The 19,938-nt window shown below is 45.2% G+C and overlaps 1 protein-coding gene across 5 annotated transcripts in view; it reads left to right on the top strand.

Moving 5' to 3' along the window:
- khdrbs1b (KH domain containing, RNA binding, signal transduction associated 1b) overlaps positions 1–19,938 on the top strand; it is a 48,773-nt gene that overhangs the window by 10,161 nt on the left and 18,674 nt on the right. The window contains exons 10-12 of one of the 5 annotated variants that reach the window (XR_011077453.1): positions 281–326; positions 486–1,335; positions 3,502–3,579. The gene's annotated coding sequence lies outside the window, so the exon portion shown is untranslated. Of the gene's footprint in view, positions 1–280; positions 1,336–3,501; positions 3,580–19,938 lie in introns of those variants that run through there. The other 4 variants (XR_011077455.1, XR_011077456.1, XR_011077452.1 and 1 more) reach the window with 4 other exon arrangements.

Below are 19,938 nucleotides of genomic sequence, written 5' to 3'. Positions count from 1 at the left end.
AAGGATTGGGACACAAATCTCCACATGGGTCTTCTCTCTCTCCAGAGAAGGGATCCTGCAGCTCAATCCGAACTCTTGTACATATTTTAAAACATCCTTTAACTGTACTTACTCTGCCACTAGTATCTGTACCCTCTCCATAAAATGCATTATGCTACATGTGTAAGCTTGCCTAAATAGGTTACTAAATCTGTCCAAAAGATGTTTTGCAGCAGTTTGTCAATAAAGCTTAGTTTGTTTTTTATGAAACTTAACTTGCTTTATTTGTTTCCTGTCCTAGTAAAATTCTGAAATGGCCTTTTTTAAACAACCTTCAGCCGTCAGATGTAGGTGTTTTCATTTGTTTCTCATTCAAAACCGCATTTTAAATCTAAATGAATGTATATTGACGTCTGAAGGCTTTAACCCTACTAAATGATGTCTTTGATGGATTATCAAAAGAGCACAACTTATTCTCTCTCTCTCTTTCTATACTTTTTAAAAAGGACCCAGAGGTAAGACCTCTAAAATAACCTGGATAGCTTCCTAATGTGTATAGAGTTCTAAAGCATTGAATGCCTGGGTATGTATAAGACTTTTTCAATCCTCTTACCTGTGGTCGTAATCGTTAATGAGAATTTGCTTTTATAGCTGAAAATTAACTTGAGTTCAAACCACCATTCAGGTCGCGGCCTCATTGTCATGCGTGACGCTGGCGCGATGGCTACTTTAGTACAGAGTAATGGCAGTGCAATGGAGAGGATGGTTATAACCTAGACAACTCCACTGTAAAGGTAACCTAACCCTAAATGTTTAATTTCCCAGTGTGTTTCATCCATTGACATAAACTTGCTGGTAAATGCGTATTTCTTTAAAATATTTATTGCATTCATGGCAACAACAACAAAAAAAAAGAAATCGACTCAAAAGTAAGAAAAACGTAACTTCCAATATCATAGTGGATTTTATGTACCAAAAATAACTGTTCTGTGTGCTAACAAAATCTATTAGCATAGTGTTAATGCAACTCTTGCTAAAATGAACCAAATCTATGTCAATATCTTCTGTAGAGTTCAGCTGCTGTTACTTTTTTAATTTGCTGTGTGTAAAGGTTGCTTACTGTAATATTTAAAAAGGTTCTGCCTGTACCAAGTTATCCGAAAAGAAAACAGAAAGCTTGAGTTGCATGAGCGTATCTTCTCCTGTAGACTTTGCATGATCCGTCTCCAGTTTCTCCCCGTGTGTTTAGACGGGGTATTGATTTGGGGTCTGTCCTTCCTTCAGGCTCAGCTGTCGGTCACTGAGCGCCCGGAGACGGACGGTCTGAAGTGAGGACTGACACCAGACAGAGATCAGGTTGGTGCGCCTTTTATTTCCATTTTTAAAAGAACCGTACTGCTTGTTTTTGCATCTTGTAGCCCAGCGGTTTCCAACCACCGGTCCGCGGCGCAGCACTGGTCCGTGGGTCACTTGGTACTGGGCCTCACAGAAAGAATACATTTTAAAAAATGTTGATTGATTATCAAGGTCGGAAAGAGGTTTTATTTTGAAAAATGACCGGATACATCCGTCTGTGCTTCTGAACCTCTTGACATGTGTCTGGAGGTATTGCGCAACCTCTTGACACGTGTCGAGTTGGAAAGGTCTAAGTTAAGTTTAAGTTAAGTTTAAGTCTGGACATAAAGTTTACATTTATTACGTCATATTTATCAGCCCACACCGTGAAGTCCGTGAAATTATTGTCATACACGAGACCGGTTCATGGAGCAAAAAAAAAGGTTGGGGACCGCTGGTGGAAACCATTATTGTTCTTAACTTTTTTTTTTTGAAGTGAAACTTGGAACTTTCATGAAATAAGCAATCTTTCGCATAAAACAAAACCGACTTTCTTATTTAATTTTAATTTGTCAAACCTTAATTGTGTTTGGACAGAGCTCATGGTGGGGTCTTAAGCTGTTTTTCTGAAACCAAGCACGGCCCTCTTGGGTGCCGTTAAGCACGGGAAGGGAGAACGCCAATGGTTGACTCGTGAGGGTAACCAGTAAGCACCGGTGACTTCCTGTATTCTCCTCTGGTTGCCTGGCAACTGGGCTCAACCAGGAAATGGTCCTGTCTCTCACATCTCCCTGTGGAACTGGCAATTGTTGCATTGTTGTTGTCACACTTTCTCACGATACCTTTTTTGCACAGAGCCAGGCGAGATGTTCCACTCTCATTAAGCAGAGCTAACTTTAAGCTAACCGGCTACAGGTCGTAGCCTAATATTTGCTGTATATCTCTGGGTCTTCCAATAATATATAATATAATAATGTCTTTTAGCAGCTGAAATCACGACTAAGGAGAGTTTCATGTGTTAGTCCCTGCATGCAACACCAAGTTCAAAATAAACGGACACACACATCCCCGTGTGGTAGAACAGCCATCTCAAGCTGTTATACAATGTGTCGGTTATAGCCTCAAACCACCAGTTTTGGTCCTTTTTTTTCCCCAAAAGACCATTTATTGTGCAAGAAACGTGGCTGCAGACGCCTGTGGGCGTGTCCGCCGCTGCAACATCCAGCAGCAGCAGCTCGCTGGTGATATTCACAGCATTTCAAAGGTTGGTTGATTCTGATGATGGCCCGGCTCCTGTAAGGTGCCTCGGTGTGTGTGTGTGTCTGTGTGTGTGTGTGCGTATGTGTGTCCTTCAACGAGTCTGAGCGAGAGGAGAACACCGAGCCGGTCTCAGGGAAAAGTGACTAATGAGGATCCGTAGCTCAAGGCTGTCTTGACAGAAGGGAGAAAAGCGGGACCAGAGGCCTGTGGTGATGGAACCAGCACCCTGCAGCAGCAGAGAGGCGTCACAAGGATGCTCTGCTCTCCTGTCTCCGTCCAGCGCCTTGAAGGCAGGAAAAAGTTAAATGAAGGCTCGAAAAGAAGGTGCCACTCGGTGGCCAGAGTTGAGGAACCTATCTGTCATTTCAGCCGAGGGAAGCGGGATAACGAACCGCTTAAAGAACCCTTTGAGATGGAAAGGTCACTCGCTTGTTTGGGGAACGCGTTTGACGCGAGCGCTGATGGATTTTTAGCTCGGTTTGACAAAGCAGCACAAGTGGAACTCTTTTCACGAAAGTCCCTTCAGAGCAAGACTTTTAATGATGGAAACATTTTGGGGTTGTTTTGTTTTCAGCCTGTGCTCGAGGTTTGAAAGAGACGCGTCTGTTCTTTGCTTCTCATTGGCTGTTACGGTCGAGCCAAAATGATGTATATGCATGAATCCAAAATGACTCGCCGTGGCAGTAATTATGTCTTGCTTAACAAAAATATTGCCTTGCCGCTCATGAAGCAGCCTGGCAGGAAAATGACCTTTTTAACACAACAGCCACTGCTTGAGAATGTACTTGAAAAGTGGGCTTTTTTGGGGGGTCTTTCCCTGCATCCTTATCCGTCATCAGAGCAGCGTGAAGTAGAGGAGGACGTGCGTTTGCATGTGGACTCGTCCCAGTGACTCCGCCTGTGATTTGTGTGTGTCTCCCTCTGCAGTGAAGCCGTGCTCTGGAGCAGCTCGGCGTGATGGAGGTGGTCAGATAAAGCTCTCTGGGGGGGGAGGAGGGAGGGAGGAGTGGCCCGAGGCCCAGCTCTGCTTCTGGGTGGGGGGGGTGGTGGTGGTGTCCGACTGCCAAGTGACCCGCAGCAGCCAGCTGATGAAGAGGAGCTCACACTCCCACTGGAACAGGACTACGCCCGCAGCCGGTCAGCAAATCCACAAACAACCAGAGACTGACTCTCATTTCTTTCTCCTTCTTGTCCTCTCCGTTGAATCACTTCTGCATTGTGTAATTATTTCTCCGACGGCGAAGACAACCCACTTGAAGGCTTCGCTGATTGCGCGCTCCCGCAGACCTCCCACTCCTCCGAACAAATGTAATTGTTACAGCCTGATGCACCGTAAAATGAGCACTCCTGTTATAGTGGGCTGTGAAATTGTTTTTAATTTCTATTAATCCTTTGAATTAGACATGAATCAAAGTCATTTCACTTTCTGCAAGGCAAGCTGTATTTTCTATTTGTCTTCCATCCCCATTCAAATTGTGTGACATCTGCATCTCAACTATTTCATTCCTTTTTTTTCACATTCTGGCCGCGTGTTATTTGGTCTGCATGCCTTACTGCTGCGTGAAATTAGACTCAGTGCTGAAGCGTTGGAGGCGCCCGGAGAGGGCGGATCACTATCTCGTTGAGGCCGTTTTTTCCCCACAAGCGCTCTCTCTCTCACACACACACACACACACACACACACACACACACACACACTTTCTCACACACACACTTGGCATTGCACGGCCCGCGCAGCCCCGAGGATATTAAATGCTAATGCGGCGGCCTATTTGCATGTACCCTCCACGCAAAATGTGCAACACTTCCACAACCAACATTGGCCCGCTCGCAGCGCTTTCGCCATCCAAGTGTGATAATTCGGCGAGATGGACCGCGTGTGAGAAGAGGAACGGAGGGCGAAGGCAGACATTACTAACTTCCCTTCCATCTATCCATCACACCTCTGTTGATTTGATAACCCTCTATACGCCATTTTCCCGCCATTACAGCTGATGATATTACGGCTGCCTGTGGTGCCGAGTTACATTTAGAGGTCAAAACTCTACTTCCCTGTATTAAAAACAAATTTCTCTGTCCCGACTCGCCGGTCAGAGGCGGCATTAGCCAAGTCTGAGGCTCCATTTAGTTTATTGAAAAAGCGAGCAGCTTAGAGGAAGGAGCATTAGATATTAGGATAGAAACCATCATTGGAGATGAAACGTCAACAGCCCATATCCAAAACACCTCATTTTTCAGCCTTTTATGTGCCATTACGTCCAAAATAATGATTTCTGTGCCTCCTGTAATCTAATGAAAGATAAGTGATGGTGTGGAAGCCGTCTCCTTTTGTTTGAATCGACGAACTGTCACGAGCGCCCGGGCTGGAAAAAGAAAGTAAATGTTACTGTGCAATGATCAATAAAAGTAGACTTGAATGTGAGCGAGCCCGTGTAATCCGTCTGTGATGTTTTCCTCTTGGCTGCGGCGGCGGCGGCGGCGGCGTGGTTTGCCGGTGCACCGCTCGCACGGCGCTACGTGGGAGAATAGATGGAGTGAGGTGAGAGACGGGAGGCCAGGCTGTCCTGTCTTTTTGAGGCTGGGGGAGAGTGTGTGTGTGTGTGTGTGTGTGTGTGTGTGTGTGAGAAGGTGGAGATACTATGGGGCTGTCGCGGCGGACAGCTGGATTGCATCGTCTTGTCCCGGCGGATTCGCACCATCGGAGGAACATGGCCTGCTGGTGCGTGTGAAGACGGTGACAATCGGCCTCCCACGGATGCACATCAGCTGCCGCTTCCTTCGGGCCAAGGAGGGACTCTGAGGCGGCTCGCGGCGCTCCAAGTGGGTCGAGCTGACCGGGACAACGGCGGGGGACGCTTTGAAGATGAAGAGGGTGTGAGGAGAAGTCTGCACAAGTATAGATTTGTATTTTTTTATTTTTTTCAGAAGCTCAAAAGAAGGGCATCAACGATGCACAATAGAGACTCCGAGGAGGCTGGTGATTGATATAATCTCAAAAATAATGGTCCTATAACGAGTATTCAATGCTGTGCGATCTTATTCCTCCTCGCCCACTTCCACGGCTGCTGATTTGAATCTGATACGCAGCATTGGCGTATTAATCTGCAGCTGAGAATAGTCACAAACAAATGTTGCTTTTCTTCCTGATGGAGTAATGTTTGATTCAAACTGTGGCGCTCAGCTGTTTTAGGAAATGACTGAGGCCCCCGGGGAAAAACACTTCTCCAAATTGGAGGATTTAGTATTTTTTCCTCTGTGATGAATAGAATGATGAAGTGCTGTGCATGGGTTGAGGAATGAACCTCCTTACACTGAACAGTCCATCGGGTTGGATGCGTTTTCATGGGTTTAGTTAACTTTTTTAATCCTGTGTTTTATGACTTCCAACATGACGGTGTTCTTATTAAACTAAACATTTCTGACCGTCATTCAAAATTCTCACTTCACAACTTCATTACAATTAGTAAGAAATGTGACTTCATCTGGATCAGATGTAAACTTTCAGCCTCACAAATCTCACAAATCAGCTTTTCTGGTAGTCACTGGGCCTCCTGAAACACAAAATCAGGAAGGGATGTTTCTGAACTGACATGTTGGTCACCTTTTAATTTCAATGAGTCAAAGAGATCCAAAATGGCGACAAATCGATGCAAAACATCGACGGAAGCGCAAAATACATCTACACTACGCTAAACAGGCTACAGAGAGATGCAAAATGGCAACAAAGGGATGCAAAATGGCAATAAAAAGATGGAGAATGACAACAAAGAGACGGAAAACATCTACAATGATTTGCAAAGCTGCAACAAGTACATGGTGTAAAACAGCAGGATGCATAATGACCAGAAGATGATGCTGAACTGTGACACCGCCGCAGTGTGAGGGGAAGATATATGTTTATAATAACTGTATTCTTTCCCCCTTGCAAGGTAAAAAAAACTAGATTGCAGATTAAACGGAGATTAGACAGTTACCTTGACAGCAGGAAGAGTAGCGGCACATAATTGGAGATGTATTCTGCATCGCTAGCCGGCTCCAGAGCCAGACTTTATTCATCCTGGTTGATTGTTGTTCGAGGTTGGATGAACACGTTATTACACTCGCTGAGCTGATGGTTAAAAAATGCTGATGAAGTTGCACAGGCTCAGTTCACAGCGACTGTTCGATTATGAAACAACAGGTAGTGGAGCCCAGAGTTTCACTTGGATCACTCGTCTGCTGGGAGTGAAGGAGGGGAAAACAAAACGATGCATAATCAATCTTCATGGTTCATTTCCCGGAGTAACATTTTAAATTCTACGGCTCTCTTCAAGGAAAAGTCTTCAACTGCAGATTAGTGCAGATGACGAGTCCCGTTAATTCCTTGAATGGGGTAATTATGACTGTTTCAATTAAAAGCAGTGGCTAGTAAGTGTAATTGTTTAGCCTACTGCCACGCTTTTACTTTCTGTTTTATGACAGCAGCTGTGTTCCCTTTTTTCTTTTTTGTGTTGTTTTACATATTCAATGCTTTGATTGCTAGTAAACGTTAGCAGATGCCCACTGAAAACCTCTCTTCCCGTTTCAGCGTCAGTGTATCAGGGATCGACCTCGCGGGCTGTTGAAGAACGCCGTGAACGCGCACATATCCGGAAAACCTTCATCTCGCTCAACGTGGTCACAGCCCTCAAGCCGGCCAATGAGAAACACACAAAGCCAGAATAACTAGACAACACTGGGTCAACTCTCGTCTCTTCGGTTCTCCTGGATGTCTTAACCTTGTGGTAACCGCGCCCAACGTTTCCTTGACTATCTCCGCAACCACATTGTTGTTTAACTACATTTACGTTGCTACAATGCAGCAACCATTTGGAAAAAAAAACCGTGGTGTAATTAAAAAGAGGGTAACCGTTAGCTTCAAGTTCTTACGTATATTCCGTCAACTCGCCCCGTCAATCTCTCAGAAGTACACTTGACAACATCGGATTTCACTAACGAGCACATTTCAGTAACCTGCGGGCTTGTGGGAGTAAAAACAAACACAAATGATCAAGATAAACGACATATTAGTACCCGCAAAATCACAAGTCGGCCGTAGGTTGTTTTTTTTCTCCGTCTCACAGATCTGATTCCTGTCTTTCATGTACCGCCCACGTTTCTAAAAACACTTCATACAACAAGAGGAAAGGCTTATGCAAATGTAAAGACCCAGCATGCTCCAGTGAGACGATGTTTGGCCCTAAAAAAAACACCTGACAAATGATTTTTTACTAAAAATCCTTTGTAAGAGGGCAACTCTTTATTTTATTGTAATATTTCTGTTTGGCGTAGTACTTCAGTGCAGTAGTTCAGTGTTGTAGTTTAGTGCAGTAGTTTAGTAGTGTAGTGCGGTGGTTTGGTGCAGTAGTTTAGCGCAGTAGGTTAGTGTAGTATTTTAGTGCGGTGTTGAAGTTTAGTAGTTTAGTGCAGTAGTATAGTGTTGTAATTAATGTTGTAATTTAGTGCAGTAGTTCGGTGGAGTAGTTTGGTGCAGTAGTTTGGAGTAGTTTAGTGTTGTAATTTAGTGCAGTAGATTAGTGGAGTAGTTTGGTGCAGGAGTTTGGTGTTGTAGTAGTTTGGTGGAGTAGTAGTTTGGTGGAGTAGTTTAGTGTTGTAGTAGTTTGGTGCAGTAGTTTGGTGGAGTAGTAGTTTAGTGCAGTAGTTTAGTGTTGTAGTAGTTTGGTGGAGTAGTAGTTTGGTGGAGTAGTTTAGTGTTGTAGTAGTTTGGTGCAGTAGATTGGTGTTGTAGTAGTTTGGTGCTGTAGTTAGTTTGGTGCAGTAGTTTGGTGCTGTAGTTAGTTTAGTGTTGTAGTAGTTTGGTGCAGTAGTTTGGTGCTGTAGTTAGTTTGGTGCAGTAGTTTGGTGCTGTAGTTAGTTTAGTGTTGTAGTAGTTTGGTGCAGTAGTTTGGTGTCTCTGCTGCATGCACAGCAGGCGGCGTGGGGCTGTGACGCGTCAGAGCCGAGTGGCTCGGTGTCTCACACGCGCTCGGTTCTTTTATTGGCACAGCTTCGTCTCCTCCTCTGCTTCATGGACCATTTCAAGGTGTCTGCAACGTCAGCACTCCGGTATATGTTTTCACATCATAATGCTCCTCGCTTACTTTTATTTAGGTCTTTTTTCGAGGCGTTCTTAAAAGTAGAACACCGAACTTTTGACAAACTAAATGTTGATGTTCGCGCAGGGACTTCTGTTCCCCGCTCTCCCTCCCTTCACGCCGCCTGTATCCTCTGCACAGGGCCCAGTCGTCATGGCGGATGGCGGCGCCTCAGCGGGGGCTGGAGCAGACAAATTAGGCCAGCTATATAAAGTGGATGAATCTTACTTTTCAAATGGTTGCCATGGAAGACGCCGTTGGATGCCGCAGTGCAAAGTGAGATACTCTCAGAGCGAGTCCCGCGCGAGAGGAAAGAGACTGGAAGCACATCTCGGTTTGTTTATTAATGAAAGACGGAGTGAAAGAGAACAGCGAGTGCTTCTGTGTGCGTGCGTGTGTGTGCGTGTGTGTGCGTGCGTGTGTGTGCGTGTGTGTGTGTGTGTGTGTGTGTGCGTGTGTGTGCGTGTGTATCAGTTTCTGCAGAAATAAGAGAGCGAGAGAGTGATGGAAAGCGAGCGGGAATGAGAAGTGCCTTTACATCTGTGTGTGGGAGGGAAATGTCACACCTGTCATGCTTCCTAAATAACATTTATCAAATTGCGCGATCACATTTTAAAGAGCAACACGGCCGTATTTTAGTGTAGTTTGCAGTCTGAAAGCTGTCGACAGCCAGACCTTTCACTAATCCCATTGATATTCAAAGGCGCGCGCGTCAGCACAAGCGCCGCGCTCACATGTTTGAATTCCTGCGGTCCCCCTCTTGCCCCTAGCCGAGATCAATGAGACTGGAGATGCTCTGGAGCCGGCCTTTCCTTTTAACGTGCAGACAGCTCAGGTACGGCGTGAGGGGGAAACAAAGAGCGGCGCTCCCGCCGGACCGGTTCGTGTGTTGTCCTCGCGCCTCTTTGTCACGACTGATTTCCATCAAAGATAATGAAGTTGCTTCCCCCCGTCGCCTCAACCCGATCTGGGAGACGCATCGGTGGGAGGCCCGATGCAATTTTCAGAAGGGAGCGAGGGGGAGCTTTAAAGTACGGATGGGTATTGTTTGGATTTTATCGATACCAGTGCTCTTATCGATACTCTTATCGGTTCCTTTTTAATTATTTTGTGAGAAGAAATTACTATTACATCAGAAAGGGTTCCACATAAACGAATCGTCTTTCTTGAGCAGGTATAGACCAAGTTCCAGACTCTCTAAAGTACATTTGCAGCTAAACAATTAGGTTAGCAATTATTAACCTATTGTTATTATCAAACTACGTATGGCATCGCTAACCTTCACCTCCGGTGGACGAGCCAAACTGTCGGAAAACTGCATTTCTGCAGATTGATGTTCCTCAAATGTTTTGATCCATTGTAGGTATTGCCTCCCTCACATGCGAAGCTTTGATTGCACCTGTGGCAATGCCAGTGTTCGGCATCTACACGTGTAAAATGTTTTCTCTTTCAATATCCCTGCAGTTCAACCTCAGGATGCTACCTTGGAGTTGCGTTGCCATGCAACCCAGAATAGGCTGTTGGAGACGACCACATTGAAAATAAAGACTAACGAGGGAAGTTCAAAGTATCGGCTATTGTTGACTCTACGTCATTCATATAGATTGCAAACACTGCTTCTGTGTGGAACGCTACGCAGCAGTAAATTATGATGAATATCGCTTCATTTTGTCGTTTTCTTGCACCATTGGCTGGTTGAATACTCCATTATGATTGGCTGCAGGGCGTGCATTAATCCCTGATAATGGACGCCGACCAATTAGTTCCAGTTAAAAGAGTGTCGTCCTCTGTGCCGCTTCCTCTGAACTCCACAGGGGATCAACTGGAACAATTCTACAGGAGCATAAAGCGATCGTCTTCACATCTCATTCACGATTCAACTACAATGACGTGGCTAAATAGCTAGCTAGTCTTACTGTCGAATCAACTATACTGCTCGCCAACTTTATCCAACGTTATTGACATTACATCTTGCAAGCATAACATTAGCTTACGAACATACCATTAGCTTACGAACATAACGTTAGCTTACGTGCATAACGTTAGCTTACGTGCATAACGTTAGCTTACGTGCATAACGTTAGCTTACGTGCATACCGTTAGCTTACGTGCATACCGTTAGCTGACGTGCATAACGTTAGCTGACGTGCATAACGTTAGCTGACGTGCATAACGTTAGCTTACGTGCATAACGTTAGCTTACGTGCATAACGTTAGCTTACGTGCATACCGTTAGCTGACGTGCATAACGTTAGCTGACGTGCATAACGTTAGCTGACGTGCATACCGTTAGCTGACGTGCATAACGATAGCTGACGTGCATAACGTTAGCTTACGTGCATACCGTTAGCTGACGTGCATACCGTTAGCTGACGTGCATAACGATAGCTGACGTGCATAACGATAGCTGACGTGCATAACGTTAGCTTACGTGCATACCGTTAGCTTACGTGCATACCGTTAGCTTACGTGCATAACGTTAGCTGACGTGCATAACGTTAGCTGACGTGCATACCGTTAGCTTACGTGCATAACGATAGCTGACGTGCATAACGATAGCTGACGTGCATAACGTTAGCTTACGTGCATAACGTTAGCTTACGTGCATACCGTTAGCTTACGTGCATACCGTTAGCTTACGTGCATACCGTTAGCTTACGTGCATAACGTTAGCTGACGTGCATAACGTTAGCTGACGTGCATAACGTTAGCTGACGTGCATAACGTTAGCTTACGTGCATACCGTTAGCTTACGTGCATACCGTTAGCTTACGTGCATAACGTTAGCTGACGTGCATAACGTTAGCTTACGTGCATACCGTTAGCTTACGTGCATAACGTTAGCTGACGTGCATAACGTTAGCTGACGTGCATACCGTTAGCTGACGTGCATACCGTTAGCTGACGTGCATAACGTTAGCTGACGTGCATAACGTTAGCTGACGTGCATACCGTTAGCTGACGTGCATAACGTTAGCTGACGTGCATAACGTTAGCTTACGTGCATAACGTTAGCTTACGTACATCACGTTAGCTTACGTACATCACGTTAGCTTTCATCTTGTAGCTAAGCCCCAAAGCCTTCTACAGTTCTTAGGCTGGGCCTATTTACTGGAGCAGTGAATTACATTTCCATTGCAGTAGAATCTCACGTGACAGCAATGGTTGCTCCAAGTTTTAGCGAACCCTCAGGGTTGGCAGGAAAAAGAGTGAACGGATTGTTGAAAACATTCATGCAAAATGCATGAAATTATAAACTAATGGTCCCACTTTTTCTGTTCCCCTTTGGCAAGTGACCATGTTAGAAGCAGCATAAAACCCCTTCTAGGTGTCCTTAATCATGAATTAATGGACTTTACAACCGTCTGTTCGCCATCTGGCCCGCACATCGTTCATTAATTCTTGATAATGTACACCTCAAAGAGCAATATTTCTTGCGATTGTGCATTACAGCCTTATTGTCCTTTTCATTTGTCTACTCTCACGGTCAAAGGTAAAGTGCGTTAGCTAGTCGAGGTCTAGCTAAGTCCTCGGGCCTCGCTACTTGGTCAGACCAATGAGCAAAAGTTCTCTAAGCCCTCGTATACGATGCTTGTTTTGACCTTTGCTCCTGCACAAGCTGCACATTGAGCAATTGTATTCTACTTTACTGGATTTTATTTATTTTTCACCATAAACTTTCCTTCTGCGGAGGTGAAATTTGAACTACCAGTTCTTCTGCATGACTGGAATCCATCGTTAACCCGCAGACTGGAGCTGTACGCCCACACGCACACGCACACACACGCACACGCACAGACTCACATACCAACGCTCGCACTTTGCTCATTTGTTTATTTTTTTATTTATGCATTTCTCTCTGTTGGCTGAGAGCAGGAGTTTGGAAATCATAAAATTTCGACTCCCTCATTTCTTTCCAATTTCCCTCTAATTTCTCCCCGGTCTCCTCGTGCCCTCTGCTTTGCTTGTTCGCTCTGCTCGGGTCTCTCACCTCTCATTAGCTTCTCCTCCGCTGACTACGGGCACCTGTCCTCGGGTCCCGATGCAGAGATCTCAGCTTCTGTTTAAATCAATTTCCATGTTAAATAGCTGCTAGGGGGAGTTGGTGGGAGGCATGGATGGAGGAGGAGGAAGAGGAGGAGGAGGAGGAGGGAGGAGAAGGAAGGAGGAGAAGGAGAAGGGAGAAGTTGAGACATTGCAGTGAACCACAACACTTTCTCACCGCTGGCCCAACAGGCTAATCCACAGCCTCTCTCTCTCTCTCTCTCTCTCTCTCTCTCTCTCTCTCTCTCTCTCTCTCTCTCTCTCTCTCTCTCTCTCTCTCTCTCTCTCTCTCTCTCTGTGCCCCCTTGTACTTCCCTGGTTTGGCCTTTTATCACCGCATGTTCTCCCCTTTAGCTTTTCTCTTCCATTTTTTATTCCCCTTTCTGTCCTTCTCTGTACTCTCTTTTTTTTGTTTTCTTCTTTTCTCTTTCTGTCTCTGGCTTCTATTCTTCCAGTGCGGCCCAGGGCATGTTCTCATTTGAGATGAGAGCTAAAAAAGAGTTGTGACAAGGCGGTGTGTGTGTGTGTGTGTGTGTGTGTGTGTGTGTGTGTGCGTGTGTGTTGGTCTCTCCGTTCTGCAACCCGGGAGTTGCTGCACACAGTTCTCCTCTTCGCAAAAGCTGTTTTGTCTAAAACATCTCAACACGAGTTTTTATCGGTTTTACTGTACATGTCAAGGACTGTGAACAAATTTCTCCTTTTTTTTAACATCCTCAACTGACACGGAGACCGAACTCTTTTTATTGAACTCATTATTCCGCCGTTACAAACAGTCACGCCAACCTCCAATAACCTTGTCGGATCACGCTGACAGAATTATTCAAAAAGGCCATGTGCATTAAGTTAAATGTCACCGCGTCCTCGCCGCTCTCAAAGTGCTGTGTCACGGATTTAGTGTCCTATTTCAAAGACAGTGAAAATAGTATTAAAAGGTGAACGCCATTACAAACATGGTGAACAGTGTGGTTCAACCGTTTAATCAAATGGATATTTTCAGCTCTTTTATTTCTAAAGGGTCAGTTTACCCAATTTACAACAAAACATGCGCGTATGTTTTTTCTTAATCATGGCAGATAGTTTAGTTTGATTTGCTCGGATTTTGAGATTGTGAGATTTCTGTTGCTCGTATAATAAAGGGAGGTCACAAGTTACTCCGGTTGTTGAATTTTGGCGCTCTGAATTTTTGTCAACGCACCCCACCTATCTGAAATACCATAATATATCCTATCATGTTCAAAATACGCTCTTATTGATGGATTATAGACAGGATGTTACTTCACACTATTAATTATCCATCGGCGAATAATTTTTGTATGCAATTTGAGTTGTCAATGTTTCGGTTGCTTTAGTTTAATTTGCATTCATCCTCCATTACTCTATACACGAGCCATCCCGTCCTTCTATAACCAAAGATAGAGCACACTTGGTACACTTGTTCCTCGTCACACGTTCTGTTTGTGATATTTACTGACGCGGCCGGAGGGAGGACGGCGTCCTGTTCGGGGTCCTCAGCATCGCAGCTCTCCTCTTTGCAGATGATGTGGTTTCGTTGGCTCCATCCGACCGCGGCCTTCAGCGCGCACTGGGGCAGCGTTTCTGCATAATGTGCAGCTGTCAGCATCAGAGTCAGAACCTCCCCAAGTGTGAGGTCATGGTTCTCTGGAGGAGAAGGAAAACGATGGATTGCTCCCTCCAGGTTTGGAGCGAGTCCAAGCGAGGAAGTCCAATATCTCTGGGTCTTGTTTGAGTGAGGGTGGAGTGGCTGCCGTTGTACCGGACTGTTGTAGTGAAGCCAGAGGGCCAGTGCAGGTGGCTTGGGCATCACTTTTTTGCAAGTCATCGCTGCTGATAGTGAATTTACTGTTGACTGTACATTTCAGCAGAACAGCAACCTGTAATCTTACCAGAGAGTAAATATTCTTCCCAACCACAGATATGGATACACCTTTTTCTTTTGAATCTAAAAGCAACTGCTGTTTTAAATTTAAGGTTAATTGATTTTAGTTGACTTAGTTTTAGTTATGTTACATACATTGTATAATATCTCCGTCCTGTGAGCACCGTGACTTTAATCGTATTCACCTCCATTGATTTGGGATGAACCTGGACAGATAAAACCAAAACTACTTCAGCAGTTAGTTGCCCGACTGGAGGGTCCAATACCCGTTCTACCATCCGAGTGTGCATGCCAGAAACATGTCCCCATACGTAGTATGTCAGCTGCAGTGTGCAGGATGTTGTGTTGCATAACCGGCTGTATTTTGCAGCATGTGAGCCGGCATAGTTTTCTGGCTATTTACACCCACAATCTGCTTTTGCATCTTCAACACGTCCACACTCTCCGTGCCGAACATCCAATGCATCCTTTTCTGTGCTGACTTTGCTGCTCTACCTGCTCCATTGTTGGGTTTGTCCTGATTGTAGTTTAATAAATGACGTTGGTGTTCAGTAAATCCCTTGTGTGCACGCCCTCCGCCTCATTCCGTGTGCAAGTTCGTGACCGAGAAAGTTTTTTCATAATTTGGTGAATGCTTTATAGCAAGTCTAAAAACTTGTTCGTCACTCACTTAAATTAACTGTAATCAGGTCTATATATATATATATATATATATATATATATATATATATATATATATATATATATATATATATAAAATAAAGTACAGAGTCGGCTTCAGCCAAACACTTGTTTAATGTGCTCTCCACGTGTTATAATCTGTGAATACATGTGAGAAGTAGCATTACAAGACCATACTAACTGTGTGTGTGTGTGTGTGTGTGTGTGTGTGTGTGTGTGTGTGTGTGTGTAGGCTCCTGACAGTTACTCAGACTGACTCATCCAGTAAATAGTCCAACAAGCATTCTGCGCTATTGTCACTAAGTATAATTACGGCCTTGTCCCTGATTAGTGCATTCACAATGCAAATGACTTGTTAATCGCTCAACTGTGTGTGTGTGTGTGTGTGTGTGTGTGTGTTATGGCTGCAGACACCATGTTAGTTTCCAGTGTCTAAACACTGCTTAGAGCCCTATCTGATGAGATTAAAGATAAATTACTCCCTATTAATCCCCATATAAAGCAAATGAGCCCACTTGCAGATAATCCCTTCACCTCAAGACGCATGACACGGTGCGTAAACTCTAGTAACGTCTGGTTCAACATGCTTATGCAGATGCAAATAAAGCACACACGCGCGCACACATGCGGTGACATGTCTGGATGTGATGGATAATGTCAGCGACTCAGAAATCTCCCCCCGGGAACGTTTCGCCATCACTTGATAATTCAATATTTGCGTGTGCAGTGTGTTTATTCGGCTTCGTGCCTCACGGGAGGAATTCATTATAAATCACTCCAGCTCAAATGAACTCGTGCCCTCGCGCCGCCGCTTCCGCATGGAGTATTGGATTTGGATCATGCTCGGTGCTTAATATTCACAAGCCGCGGAGGCATAAACAGCGGCGTCTTTAAATTCAAATACTTCTTTTCATCCTGTAGCAGCGCGGGTCAAGCCGGTGTGCGAGTCCCGTGCGTCTTTATTTCAGATAGTCGGAGCCGTGATAATATCTGTTTTTATGTGGAGGCTGTGAATGTCTGTGAAGAAATGGAGAGAGGTGCAGACGAGGGAGTCCAGGCAAATCTCAATCACTTGGATTGTATCACTGATTTCAGTGTTCTGTCATGAAATATGCCTGACTCTAAAACTACACCGGCGTAACCTGAACCTAAAAATGGAGCCTTAAAGGGACAGTTCACCCTAAAAGCTACAATACATATTTTCCTCGAGTCTCAATTCATCAATCTGGATTGTTTCGGTGTGAGTTGACTCTGACTTGTCTGTCTTCTCTCTCATATAATGGGACTACGTGGTCTTTTTATTAGTTTATTTTAACTTTGTTCTTTTTTTTACTATATATTGGCTCTGTGGATTATTTTGAAAGAAAAGTGCAAAGTGTTTGGGTGTACTGTCTCTTTAAGATTTGCCTGGTGAGATAACATCTTTTGAAATCCTGAAAAAACAGCTGATAATTTTGAGTGTGTGCTATTCATGGGAGCTTTAATCTGATGTTTTATTGTGACGGGTGTCATGTAACCTGTGGGTGGGCGTGGCAGGCAGAAGGTTCCTTGAGAGGACAGCACCACGTTTCCTCCAACAAGGCAGAGGAGATAACGAAGCGGCTCACGATGTTTCCTCTCGTGGCTCAGAAAGAAGAGGAGGACGTATCGTGAGAGAAAGGAGGCTTTTCTAGGCTAATGCGATGCAGACGTGTTCTCCTCCGCTCAGTATGTTAGAGCCTGAATGAAGATGTGGTCACAGCCATAGAAGACAAATCTGTTTGTATGTTTCCAAGTAGTACAAGACACACACACACACACACACACACACACAGTCTGCTGGCTCTTGTTTTCTTCCTCCAGACCTGTCAGGCAGAATAGAGCCACATCTGCTCCCCATATCTTCTTCAAGTCAGGAGGACACAGTTGGCAAAGCTACCAGCTGCTGGCCAAAATATGTGAGCGAGTCCGGTGTGTGTGTGTGTGTGTATGTGTGTGTGTGTGTGTGTGTGTGTGTGTGCGCACGTGCGTGGCGGCGTGCACGCACTCTCTGTCTCTATACGTGCCCGCGAGTGTTGATGGCTAGCAGTTAACCAGCACTCGTCACAAGGGACATCATTAGGCTTCGCTCGGCAGAAACGGGAAAAAAGAGGGAGGGAAGGAGGGAGGGAGTGAGGCAAGGAAGGAGGGAGGGAGTGAGGGAAGGAGGGAGGGAGGGAGTGAGGAAAGGAGGGAGGGAGGGAAGGAGGGAAGGAAGGATGGAGGGAAGAGGAAATTAGAACGACACTCGCTGCTGTCTGATTCCAGAAAGGAGCTCCTACTCTTGGCTTGTTCAGGTGCGTGCGTGTGTGTGCGTGTGTGTGTGTGTGTGTGTGTGTGTGTGTGTGTGTGTGTGTGTGTGTGTGTGTGTGTGTGTATAGTTTAGCGTTCCTCCCTTGCCCTGTTCTGCTCTCACGCCCACACAACTTGCTCCTGCTTCAGCAACAGATTGCGAGCTCCCAACTATCTGCATCTCCAGGAAAAGCGAGACGGGCTCAAGCAGCGATCGAGAGACGTAATGGCCGCCTCAGTCAGAACTGAGACATGAGCTCTCTGCTTTGTTTTTTGCGATACGGTGTAAACTATGATGCAGCGATTGTGCATTATTGATGTTTTAAGATCTAAACCTCCATCAGTTTTTGCTTGGAGATGTGATGTTAACGTTGACACGGGACTCGAGCTGCACAGATTACTGACATCGGTCCGATTCTGACTCAAGTAACTTAAGGTATATCGGGACACACCGGTATTTTAATAAATGACAAATCAATACATTTATATCTATATCTTTTGGTCGCCTGGCTGAGGTGTCCAGCTTCCTGTTAAACATCGTAAGGCTCAGTGTCGGGCCTGAAGGCCGGATCAGCGCGTCCCTACACAAGACATGTTTTTATTTTTGCCATTGTGTTGGTTTGGTAATGTTTGATAGTTATGACATCGCCAACTTTTTTACATAATTCAACATGAAGTGTTTCAGTAATGAGTCCTAAAACACAGATGTGAGTCAGCGTTTTTACACTTCCTGTCCCTGGATCTCCAAGTCAACGTTTAAAATAAAAAAGAAAGAAGTTTCTGGTTGGATGCCTGAAATAAGTTCTGTTGCTCACACAAGTTTGATAGATTTAAAAGTTTTCTTCTACAGAGGTCAAATTTGCACAAAATTCTGAGGGAAACTTGCCGTTGACGGTTAGCAAAGAAACGAGCAGCAAACTGCTGCAATCTCAGTGAAATCATCAGGTTCAATGCAACTGCACAACAAGAGGAGCGTGGTATAGATTTGCTCGGTCTTTCAACAAATAAGAACCACAAAAAAAAAAGAAGGACCAAACGCCGTGATTTCTTTTTTTGGGGATGAAAGCATGAAATGTCCCGCCCTCTGCTCTCTGGAGACGAGGGCGAAGGAAGAAGGACGGCGGCGGAGAGCAACACGCGTTGCTTGACTGCGCGGGTTCCCCTGAGACGCGTGGACGAGCCATTAAAAGCTGCTCCGGGACAGACGGAGAACACCGGCCAGATTTAATGGGGGAAACGATGCTTTCTGGTGGAAATAAAGCACTTCTGCATCACTGCGCTCTTGACTCTCCACCACAGCAGTGACCCGCCCTGCAGCTCTGGAGCCGGAGGAGGAGATAAAAGGGGAGCGGCGATGAGCAGGAAGAAAGACGGCATGAAAAGGGAATAGAGGAACATTGCACACACAAAAAAGAAATGGAAGAAAAAGAAGCAAAGTGAGGGAAAGAGACGGCAAAAAAAAGTAGAGGCAGTTTGTCTTCCATGTAGTTCTTAACACAAAGCACGCTGAGCTCTACAAAGCCCCCCTACACACACACACACACACGCACACACACTCTGCCTGGTCTTTGAGCATTCAGACTCGTGGACCGGCGCTTGTGTTTCATCTCTGGCATAAGAGAAGGAATGAGGCTTTGTATTATAGCGGCGCAGCTCGGATGAGTATTACTTAAGCCCACGCACACAGACAATGCATGACCATAAATAAATTATACCCATCTCACCATGCTGCTCCGCATTAGGAAGTGCAGGAGAAAGACATTGAGAAGCGACGAGCGGGGCGGGGGGATAAAAGAAGGGATAGAGAGAGAGAGAGGGATGCAGAGGAGAGCGAGGAGGCGGGGAAGTCGGCAGCTCATGGAGACGACTGAGAGACATCACATTAAAGGCCAAGACCTCCTCCTTCTTCTTCTCCTCCTTCTTCTTCTTCTTCTTCTTCTTCTTCTTCTTCTTCTTCTTCTTCTTCTTCTTCTTCTTCTGCTTCTTCTCCTTCTTCTCCTTCTTCTCGTGCATTCTCTCCTCTCTCAATCAGACTTCATATTCTCCTTTTCGCAGCATATTTTCACGCTGCATACCTATTTCATGAGTGATGGCTCACGAGGTCCGGAGGAGTTCATGACATCTGGATATTTCCATTCCGAGTTAGTTTTTCATGAGCTGTTTCTGGCAGGTGTTGAACGGGCACTCCAGCCCTAAAAGCTGCCGTACACCTTGTGAAATATTTAACACTACCTTATTGGGGATATTCCAGTGTTGATACTAAGCTGTCATTTGACAAAAACAGCCTCTTTACCGGGTTATTTTCTTTTGTAATTTATT

The sequence above is a fragment of the Clinocottus analis genome, unplaced genomic scaffold (assembly GCF_023055335.1).
Source record: "Clinocottus analis isolate CAN_PGR_092001 unplaced genomic scaffold, fCliAna1.0.p SCAF_14, whole genome shotgun sequence".
NCBI classification, from domain to species: domain Eukaryota; kingdom Metazoa; phylum Chordata; class Actinopteri; order Perciformes; family Cottidae; genus Clinocottus; species Clinocottus analis.
The sequence above is the reverse complement of the archived record's forward strand: the minus strand, read 5'-3'. Positions and strand labels throughout refer to the sequence as shown.